The sequence below is a fragment of the Physeter macrocephalus genome, chromosome 7, assembly GCF_002837175.3.
Source record: "Physeter macrocephalus isolate SW-GA chromosome 7, ASM283717v5, whole genome shotgun sequence".
Classification (NCBI taxonomy): Eukaryota; Metazoa; Chordata; class Mammalia; order Artiodactyla; family Physeteridae; genus Physeter; species Physeter macrocephalus.
This window is the reverse complement of record NC_041220.1, coordinates 80,255,169-80,266,523: the sequence shown is the minus strand read 5'-3', so window position 1 is coordinate 80,266,523 and position 11,355 is coordinate 80,255,169. Positions and strand designations below refer to the sequence as shown.

Sequence of the window (11,355 nt, the reverse complement as noted above, 5' to 3'; positions counted from 1 at the left end):
CCCCCCGCGCTCTCCCCCTCCCCCTCCCCGCCCTCCGCCTGCGCCCCCAGCAGCCCCCCTCCTCGGACGGGGCGTGCTGCCGCTCACCCGCCGGCGGAGCAAACTTGGAGCAGCTTCGCGGGCCTTTTGGGAAGAAACTTGGGGTGATTGGGAGTGGAGGCAAACATCCCAGTTTCGGTGCAGGACCCCAGGAGCTGCCAGGGTGTCTGGATTCCCGAGAGCAGGAGGAAGAACTGGCCGGGTTTGGAGAGTCCTCCTTCGGTGCAAGGAGAACCTGCCGCAGTGTCTGGAGCAAGGATTGCAGCGTGGCTGGAGGCGGAGAATGCCTTAGGCAACTGCCCGCAGTGTTAGGGACCCGGGCCGGGTGGGGACCGAGGGACGGGTCCCTGGACCCGCACCCTTGGGACCTACCTTTCCGAGTGGCTTTTTTGGAGATGGCAGACAATACCTGGAATTGTCATTGCTACTTCTTTGGCAGATAAAAGAGAGAACACTACGCTGCTTTAAATTTTACAGCAATATACAGTAATACTAGATGAAGAACGTGTGAATGGGACTTTTTTTTAAGTCAGGTTAAACGGAAATTGGTAATTGCTCACCTTCTTGTATTTCACTAAAATAAACATTTTGTACTGAATTTTTTTTTAACGTAGAATGTATTTTTCCATTAATGTCATCCAAGACACTTTAAATGTATTTATATTCTCACAAGAATCTAGTATATGGAGAAAAGTATGAAGTAGTATTCTGACTTCATTTAGATTTAGTATCTGTAATTATTAAGCAAAATCAAGTGGGGAATAGGGCAGTTGTTCACTATAGGTTATTCCACAGAACAATTTTGTGCTGTCCTGTTCTGAGTGCTTTATATATGAATTTGAGGAGCATTTTTAAAAGAGAAATCCATCTGGATAATAATCTGCCTAGCCCAAGAGAAGCCTTGCTTCTAGAGAAAAAACAATTTGATAACACTAACATCTTCAAAATTTTGTGAGTTAGTAGTATCTTTAAGAGTGGATGAGTTTCTTCTGACTTGAAACATGGAGTATGGGAGTTGACCTTATTCTGTTAACAGAATCTGAAATGGGATGTTTGATTAATTTCATTTAGCTCCCTAGAGAAGCTGATATCTCAATTTCTACAGTCAGTGGAGTTTGCTGCAGAGCTGTTAGAAGAAGGCAGCCTAATGTACTATGGGTGAGGTCAGTGAAGATAGACTTGTAAGGAGCATTCTGCTTGCGTGAAGAATGCAAGTATGGAAATCCTAACGTGAGACTAACAAAAGTAACTGCTTAGACCACAGAACCTTCTCAGAGGTAAAACATGACAACATAGCTTTGGAGAGAGCTATTGCTTTTTTCACTGCAAAGTTTCTAAATTAAAACCCAATTTTCTGGTTGCTATGGACACAGTGATGCCTTTTTTTCTTCTTTTTTTTTTTTTTTTTTTTTTTACCTGTAGTTATGTCTACACACAGATCTTAAATCTCTGCTAATAGAAACCTGAGTTAAACAGTACTGGCTAACAAAATAAAGAGAAAAATCAGAAAAGGCTAGTGAGTGGATTTTGCTACCTTAAAAATACCTAAAGGAAAAATAGACATTTTAGGATGTCTTATACAAATTGATACTCTATTCTGCAGATTGTATAACAATTTTGGATTAAATGAAATATCAGGAACAGAATCACATTCTCAAAAGGTGGATTTTTGTAGATGTGTGTACATATAGAACAGATGTGCAGCTGTGTGGAAGCATGTTTGTAACTATGCAGTTGAAAAACACAGTGAAAATTTGGGGTGACTCTAGATGTCTCACACTCTTCATCTTAGAATTTAGTTCTGTGGCTCAGGGACACTTAACAGTTGGTCCCACTTCGGTTATGTGGGATGACCCCAGTGTCAACTGAATTCTCAGCAGCTGTGCTGTCTCATTTTCCTCTTGATGCTCTGAGGCTGAACAGTGATCATTACCCTATTACCCTAACCCAGAATTTGATCGTGGCTAGAGACCAGCCATTAGGATGGGGGAGAAAGAGACAAAAGAAATTGGTAGGGAGGCTGGTGTTAATTAGGAAGGTTTCTGCTGCTTGAATATGATAAAATCACATGTTCACTTACGGTGTTTACTGTATGTGGAAGCTCCTATTTGTAAATAGGGCAGGTCCCCTGTATAAAGCTGGTGTTATTATTCACACCCATAGAACAAACACCTCCACCCCCCTGTTGTTGTCTTAAAAAACTCCAGCTGCTCATGAATATAGGGTCAGGGAGGGCCGGCTAAATGTTTCTCTGTGCTTTCTCTCCAGCACAGCCAGCAGAGCTGTTTCCTGTTCTTTGTTTCAAGGCTGGGGTTTGCGTCATACATTCCAAGTGGCATATGTGTGCTCTTTCCTGTTTCAGGCTGTTTTCTGGTAGATCAGTAGCCCAGACCAGGCCATGGTCCCTGCCCCTAAACTCCCTATCCCCACCCAGGGAGTTATCATGTCTCTACACACTTATGATTGCCTAAGATGCCTGTGTTATGTCATAATGAGAAGTCAGTTAACCTTTTCACGTACACCCTTTGCTCCCATGTGTTTATATGGGTGAATAAATACTTTTACCTTTTTTAGTTTGTCATTGCCAACTTGTGATTTTAAGAAATGTGTGTGCAGTGTTGGCTAGAAATCTAAAGGAGGTTGTTTTGTTTGTTTTTCATTCTTGTTTTGAGATAGGCATTTTGCCCTGAAGCTGTCAGTTTTGGATGGGGTTACCACCTTACGGTTTAGAAGATCTAGCATGATCTGAAGGATGTGGCTCACCCTTGCATTTAACACAGGACACTCAAGGCACAGGAGGCTTCATGGGATGGAGAACTCAAGCAGCCTTGGCAGCTTGGACTGACTTGGAAGTCTTGCTTATGTTTTAAGGGAGAAATCTTCTATTGAAGCAAAACATAAGATGTACTGAGAGTACTACAGGATTATTTCTTTTTAAGGACAAAGATTTTACTGTATGTTACATCTGATTTCCAAACTGTTCTGAGAATAAAAAGCTCAAAGAAAAGGAGAACTGGAATAAGTTCATTTAATGATAGTTTGGAATTTTTTAAACTTATATTTCGAAGACAGAAGGAGAATGCTCTTGTTTTTAGTTTTACAGTAACTTTCTCATAATCCCCCCCACCTTTTTTTGGTATATTCTGTCAGTTGTGAGTTAGCAAATTTCTGGGTTAACAATTTAAAACCTACTTTAACAAACTATTTTTCTCTTGGTTCTCCAGAAATGAAGTTTTAAAAAAAAGGTTGGAAAAGAAAACGTTTGACAAGCTTCCCCCTTAAATGTCTTATTTGGGGATTTTCTCTAAAATTTAAAGGAATCAATGGAAAGAGTTGCTGAGGAAGCACATCAGGCCCTACCTGTTCTTCCCCCAGTCGGTAATAATAATAATAATGCTTTGGTTTTAACATCTCTTCCCATCACCTTTTTCTTTGATAGATAAAAGGGAAATGCACAATATGCTATTAAGAAAGCTACTAGAGTCAAATAGGATATTGACAACCTTCCAAGAAAAAAGATGGGAGTTTGGAAAGTTTCAATAAGATTTTTTCTTTCTTGTTTGGAGGAAGCAAACTTGAAATACTAAGGTGCTTGTAGGACAAGAGGCCTTTAAACTAAATTCATAAGTAACCCAAATTGAAGTAAGTTTTTTTGTTTTAGTTCCAAAGTTGTGAACAATGCAACTAGATTTGGTAGACTGAGTTTTTATTTGGCTTACCCCAAATCATTCTTTCCTTCCTATTTGTTGGGAGAGGGAAGTGGTTAATAGAGATGATTAGGATCTAATATATTCTGTCAGGAAAAATTCTGCAAGCTTTTAAATGTAAGCTAAACAGTTGGGAAAAATTGTACCAGTCTGATAGTTATTATAATTACCAAAAAAGTGAGGGAGGTGAACACAATAGTTTCATCTCTAAACCATGTAAATCATTTGTCTCCATTCCCCCACCTTTTTAGATACTTGCCTTCTTAATTTGTCCAAATCAACATTTCTGCTATAAAATGAACAGCTTTCTTAAGTGGTTCTTACTCTCTGTTTTCACACCCAGTTGTGTTTAAGAAAAATAAATACAGGCAACCTCATCCCTTAAGTATCAGGAATTACATTATTCTGGAAATTGGGTTTCTTTCTGAAGTGCTTCAGTTATCATTGGTTATAGCTTAAAAAAAAATCCTAGAGATATAAAACAATTGATATCTGGTTTGCTAATATGTAGTATTCCAGCCAAAACTCATGATGGAGTGAGTTGGAAGGGAAGGATTATGATGGCTTTTAGCATTCTCATTTTCAAGCCTGATCTGTCCCTTTCTTAGACCCCGTTTCTCATCTGAAGCAGTAATGCCAGAGCTCGAGACAGGAAACCAGACAGCAGTCTGCCCTGATAAGAGAGGGCATTGTCTAAGGAAGGTAGCCCTGCTTTCCCCTCCTCAATTCTCCTTCCTTGAAATTTAGTAGTAATAAGAGACACAATGCTATAGACACAGTTTCTGAACCAGAACTAGGACTGTTTTTTCCCACAGCAAATATATGTATGTATATACATATACACACACACACACACATATATATATATATATATATATACACACACACACACATATATGTATGTCTCTATGTATATCCTTTTAACTGGCTCTGTGCTTTTTCTGGAATGTCACCATAGTTTAATGGCACATTAGAAAAAATTATCAGTATATTTTGTATCTACTGGTCAGAGTATTTAATAGTAAGTTTCTTTCTCTAGCAAAGCAGGTTCCTAGAGCTATTGGAAACTCATTCCTTTGTGTTGGCAGGCCGAATACATTATCACTTCCCCCATCTCATTATTAATGGGAGCTGGAGGCTGAATGTAGTAAGCTAAGTGGCCCTTCGGCCCATGCATCCCGTGTAACCCTGGGTCTAGCTTTTACTCTCTTCCCGGAAGGGGGTGCTTCCTGAGACAGCCCCCTTCCAAGAGGACCCTGAAGGAGCCCAGCTTAACCTGGGACATGCTTAAGATGGTTGCCAATCTCTAGAAGGCCTGGGGCTCTCCAGGGATGGCCTGGAGCTACTCTCAACCCAGATGAGTGGAGTTTGGTCAAAGCTAGGCAGAAGAGGTCCAGCAGACACTGAGGTCAGCGCCTTCTACCCTGGAGAGCGACCTATGATCCAGTGTGGGGTTTTTCTCCTTTGTCCCATATACTCTTCATTCTCCTAACTACTGTTCTCTGAGTCTAATCACTGAAATCCACTCTTCTGTTTGTTCTTGCACTTTACACCCTGGTACCTTCCAAAGCTTTGCACCCCCAAACCGCTAACATTAGGAAGTTCAAGTTCCTGTTCCACTTAGTTCTCCAGACAAGGGTGTTTTGTCTCCCAAGCCTCCTGAGTAAAGTTTTCACATTTACTTTGCGTTTCAGGTTTTAGAAGATGATTTTAAGGCTAGCTGCACTGGCTCCTGGGCAGATTTTCCTTGTGTGACCCCTGGTGTACAGTCACTCTGAGACCCTTGCCCTTCATTTTATTCTAGCATGTAAGAAGGGTAGTTTGACATCCATTCATGTATTCATCTCACAAGTATTTATTGAGCACCTATTCATTAGACCTAATCTAAGTTTGCAGTCATTTTTCTCAGTTATGCCACAAGATGGAGTAGGTCCAGAGTGATCTAACCTGAAAAGTCACCTGGAAATCATAATTGTCCGCTGGAACCTCCCCATGGCACTGCCTTCCATGGGCCAGTGTGGCACACACGCCCCACGCCCCTGGCCCCAGGGGAGTGCCCCGACTATAAGATGATTCGACTTCAGAGTGAGTCCCACAGCACAGAGTGGAGCAGAACAGAAAGAGCTGTGGGTCTGCAGCGGACACACTTCGCTTCTTGGCTGCAGCTCCAGCCAGCTCTGTGAATTTGGGCGAGTCTTTTCACCTCTGTTCCTCCATTTCCTCATTTCTAAAATGGGGACGAGGACCTGACCCTTCCACCTTTGTACAGTTATTATGAGGATTTCCGTATTTACTTGGGTGAAGCTGCCAGTTTTTTCTGAACAGTTTTATGGATGCACTGGCTAGGAAGAATAATCGGCTAATTTGGGGCCTTCGGAATGTGTCTTTTGATGTTGCGTCCAGGCATGCACTGAGACTGGGAGGCATCAGGGACCAGTGGGAAGGAGTTGAAGTCACCACTGCTGTAAATACACTGCCCCTGGTTCCATATCCCCGAATGACAGACCTGTCTGCAGAACTCTCCATCCCACTCTTGATGTGTTGTCCCCTGCCAGGGAGACAACAGGGTGGAGTGCCAAGTCCACCACCAGCCTTGAAGTCTGACTACTTGGGGTTCGAATCCCAGCTCTACCACTTTAACAGCTGTGTGATCTTGGGCAGATTAATTTACCTCTCTGTTTCGGTGTTATCAGTAAAATGGGAAGGTAGTACCTCCCCACCTCATAGGAATGAAATGACACAGTCCATGTAAAGAACAGCACCCAAAGAGTACCAGTAGGAAACCTGGGACATCACTGAGCCCCTGGCTTTCCTTGGTCAATAGAAGAGGCTTAAAACAAAACAAACCTAGTGTTTGTTACACACACACACACACACACACACACACCCCCCTTGAAGTCTCCTCTTTCTCTTCTCTCTTGCTGTCATTTCCCCCCCCCACCATTTTAGGTTTTAAAACAGAGTAGAGACCTTGACACTAGACTTGTTTAGAAGATCTCTGGGTGGGTAATAAAAAAAAAAACTCATGTTAGAAGGGATGCTTTATGTTGCTGATAAGGTCTCTGGAGGACCCGGAACAGGCAAGGTTAAGGTTAGGAGCATACCTTTTTTTTGAGGAAGTTTGGTTTAATAGGTTTCCTTTAGGTTAGGTTCCCTTACTCCTATTATTTAAGGGAGGTTTGGGGGGTTTTTTGTTTTTTTTGTTTGTTTGTTTGTTTTTTATTTAAGGGAGATTACACACACACACACACACACACACACACACACACACACACACACACACACACACACACACACACACACCCCTTGAAGTCTCCTCTTTCTCTTCTCTCTTGCTGTCATTTCCCCCCCCCACCATTTTAGGTTTTAAAACAGAGTAGAGACCTTGACACTAGACTTGTTTAGAAGATCTCTGGGTGGGTAATAAAAAAAAACTCATGTTAGAAGGGATGCTTTATGTTGCTGATAAGGTCTCTGGAGGACCCGGAACAGGCAAGGTTAAGGTTAGGAGCATACCTTTTTTTTGAGGAAGTTTGGTTTAATAGGTTTCCTTTAGGTTAGGTTCCCTTACTCCTATTATTTAAGGGAGGTTTGGGGGGTTTTTTGTTTTTTTTGTTTGTTTGTTTGTTTTTTATTTAAGGGAGATTTCAAGTGCATTCGAAGGGAAAGGGAAGTGACTGTGGGGCTCCTCATACCGGCTCAGTGCTTTTATATTCACTCATTTAGGCCTGGCAGAAAACTTGGTGGACATTCTTGATCTCCTTTGGGGAACAGGGAGGGAGTCCCTCTAAGGAGGTGTAAAGCACTCCTGTCCTCGGGTGCTCACAGACCAAGTGGTGGTCCTGGGCAGGCCATTGTAAAGTAGAAAGGCCCAGCCTATCTAGGTAAGAAGAGGTGGCCTCAGATTGGTCAGGGAGCAGTCAGCTTGGCTGCGCCGAGTGGCGAGGGCCTTGAGCTGGTCTTTGAAGAATTAGGAGGATTTAGATAAGCCGGAAGGGGACGGGCATTCCACCCTGGTTGCCCAGCGTCAGGGCCGAAAATGAACAAAGGCGGGGTGGGGAGGCGGGGGACAGGGCAGCCAGCGTGGAGGGCGCCTGGTGGAGCAGGGGCAGCTGGTAGGAGAGGGGACGCCGAGCGTGGTGCTTGAACTAACTCTGCAAGCCCTGGGGGTCCCGTCAGAGGAAGGTTTGGGAGCTTGGGAAAGATCAGCTGAGAAGAGGGCTTTGAGAAATGTAGGTGGCAGGGGCGTCAGGATGGATTCTCCATCCTGGGATGGACTAGTGGAGGTGAGACCCCTGTAACACAGTCTTGAGGTACTGAGGGCCTGGCCCCCTGGTGGCAGCGGTAGGTGTGGAGAGAAAAGTTGGGGAGGAAGGCTTAAAAGATGACCTCTAGGTTTCCATGGTGAGTGACGAGAAGATAAGGCAAATGGGGGAGGGGAGCAAGGAGGAGGAGGGTTTCCTTTTGGGACGGGTTGAATTCTCTTACATAGCACTGGTGCAAAATGCTTTTTTGTTTGTTTACTTTTGAAGGAAGAGGGCAGTATTAGCTCCGTTCCACATCCAGAGGTTCTGTGGCTCTGAAATAAACATTTAATGGAGCATCCTCAGGAGCTGGGGAAAATACCAGCACTTCTTTCTGGTTATTTGCAAGGTTCCAGCCGTCGCTGCTCAGGCTGGAATTTCCAGGAACTGGCAGCTGATCTGAGCCAATTGGTCCCTCCCAGGCACCCCCCCCCCCGGCAGGGCGGGGCCCCATGGGTGGAGGCCCCTTAGGGTGGAGTTGGGTGGGTCTCCAGTGATAGGGCACCCAGCGGAGAGTCAGACGGAGGCAGTGGCCTCACGCAGCCCTTCTGGGTCTGATTATATAACACTTCACAGAAGAAAACTGAGGGCTGAGGCAGATCTTGTAAGACGTGTACACAGCAGGAGTACACATTAGAGGTGCTTTTCAATTGAGTTGAGGTTGCTTGCCCTTAAAACTAAAATACAAAATTGTCCGAGAGCGTGAAGGATGAAACTGAGTATGAAACCTCAGTAGGGAAAATGATGAGTGTTCGCTAAATTTTCTTTAAGAAAGATGTTGTAGGCCACTAACTAGGTGGCATTGAACTTGAGAGTTTACTAAAGGGTATGGGTTGGGTTTCCCCTCCCCCACCCCTGTTCTGCTGGGCCCCAGCTGGAAATGTGTAGGGAGGTTGCTTGGTTGTTACCTTTGCACCTGTCCTTATTTACATGCAAAGGCAATTGCTTCACTTGGTCTTTCCGAAGTACAGGGTGTGGGCAGAATCTTATCTGAAGCCATGTCCTGTTTGGACAAGTCGGACTGCCTTGGCAACTCTCCATAGGGTGGAGCAGATGGGCGGATGCAGGAAAGTAAAGTTGGGTGGCTTGTTAGCCGAGAGGGGAGAGGGCGGATTGTTTGCTCATGGGTCATTACAGTTAATCTGAAACTAAGTAATTAACTTCTTCCCCATTTACAAAACATTTTCATGTAAAATAACTAATTTATGAGGGGCAAAGATTCAGAAGTGTTCCATGGAGTTTTTCCTTTCGTACCAGCAATAGAAGACTGAGCTAGGAGACAGATCACTGAGTGACATGAAAACGAGACGCCTTTCCAGGTATGTGCCAGCGTTTGGCTGTCCTGAAAGGAGGCTCTGACTTAGAAATGCCTGCTTACATCTGTTGTCTGGCCTCTTGTATTTCTGGCCAGAGCAGCTGCCTTTAAATATTCAACTCCTGGGAGCTCTTGGAAGAGTTTGGGTACAAAAGTAAAGAAAGAAAATTTCTTTGGAAAGGAAGTTTAGCTACAGGGATGTTGCCTGCCTGCCCTGGTCCTTCTCCTGACCAAGAATTACACACACACACATTTATTTTTTGTTTGTTTGTTTTAACTCTTTTCTTAATGTTTTTCCCTGAAGTTCCTTTGGGGAGTAAGGGGTGGGGGAAGGCAACATGCTTCCCTCCTTTAACATCCAAATACTTTGGAGAATTGAAAGGGGCCCTTAACAGACGGTGTGTTGGTTTGACCATCCTGTTTTTCTCCTTACACCTGGCTGAGGTCGGCTAGGAAACAGATTAGCTTCGAGGGAGGCAGGTAATCTGGAGCCTTAGGGTCAGGCTGGGCTAGGGGAGAAGAATTCAGGGACCCTTTGAGTGCATTAAACAGGAGATGAGAAGGGACAATGTCAGAAGCAAGTCCTGATATATCACCAAGAAACTGATTTGAGATGCACACATTCTCTCTCCAGAACCCCCTCCGTCCCCCGCCTCAGAGACCTCTCTCTCTCTGTGTCATGCTTCTAAGGAAGGGGCAGTTATTTATAAGGTGGTTTCTGTAATAAAATGTGCTGTAGCTTCAAGAAAAGCTACTTTCAAAGGAGGCTGGCAGCATAACCTCCTCTTGCATTAAGGCTTGTCTGTATTTCTAAGCTCTGCGGCTTATTTGTACCCTCATAAAGCAATTGTCGAGTAGGCCTCTTGGAGGGCTGAAAAAGAGACGAAACTATATTGCTTGTGAAACTTCATGTAAATGATTCACCAAAGCTTTTAAAGACATAAACATGCGGTTGTGCATTTTGGCAAAATTCTGAGCCTTCTTTTGACATCTGAAAAGTCAGAAGTATAAGTAGAGAGAGTGTGAAGGGAAATCTGTTTCTTCCTTTTGGAGGAAAATTCAGTTGTATTGGCCCTTCCCAGCAAAATAACACGGTTGGGGGAAGATGACATTTGTTCCAGTGATGGAAGATTATTTTGGTAATGGTGATGTTCCCATATTTTTGCTTTTAGGCACCTTGATAACTTAGAAGTTTTTTTAAACCAGTTTTGCCATATTTTTCCTCTTGTAAATGCAGTTGTGTTATCCTGGGATTGCTAGTTTAGAATGTATGTTTCCTAAGCTAGTTAAACACAACTAAGAAGTAAATGTGTTAATGTTTGGTAAATAGTTGTAAGAGAAAACAGAACCATTTTGGGGGCCTTCTCATGTCTGTGATAAGAATTCCTGAGCCTAGTTAAAACCCCCACTTACGTTTAAAGACCTTGATGTTGGCAAACTCAGTTTACCGCCTCTGTCCTAGTCTTTATACTTGTTTTAGTGCACCACCTAATGGTTCTACTTGGGACTGCTGTCAGGGTTGTGTAGTAATAGTTCTACAGCATTTGTAGTTTACTCAGCATTCTTTTAACCTGATGGTAATAGCCCCAGAGCACTGAGTCGCCCACGCGTTAACAAAAGCCACTAAGTTTAGGAACCCCAGCTCTTCCAGTGCCTGAGTTACTTCCCAGTTATATGGAAGGCCCTTTGGAGACACTGCGGTCACTCTTTTCTGATTCTAGATCAGAACCCAAAGACAAGGTCAATGCTCGTGGCAGAAAGTGGTCTGTTCAGAGATAGAAACAGTAGGTACATAGTCTAGACGTTTTCTGCAATAAATAAACAAAAGCCTGATTTGTGTTAATGTGTTTGATTCCCTTCCTAAATTTGGTTTCTTTCTAGCTTAGCTTCCATCTTATTTTTATTAAAAGTTTTAATTATAGGGGCTTCCCTAGTGGTGCAGTGGTTGAGAGTCCGCCTGCCGATGCAGGGGACACGGGTTCGTGCCCCG

The 11,355-nt window shown here is 43.6% G+C and overlaps 1 protein-coding gene across 3 annotated transcripts in view; it reads left to right on the top strand.

Moving 5' to 3' along the window:
- KLF3 (KLF transcription factor 3) overlaps positions 1 to 11,355 on the top strand; it is a 37,619-nt gene that overhangs the window by 3,031 nt on the left and 23,233 nt on the right. Inside the window, exon 2 of one of the 3 annotated variants that reach the window (XM_007102303.4) lies at positions 9,308 to 9,369. The exons of the other annotated variants lie outside the window; for them this stretch is intronic. The gene's annotated coding sequence lies outside the window, so the exon portion shown is untranslated. The remainder of the gene's footprint in view (positions 1 to 9,307; positions 9,370 to 11,355) is intronic. 3 annotated transcript variants of the gene reach the window in all.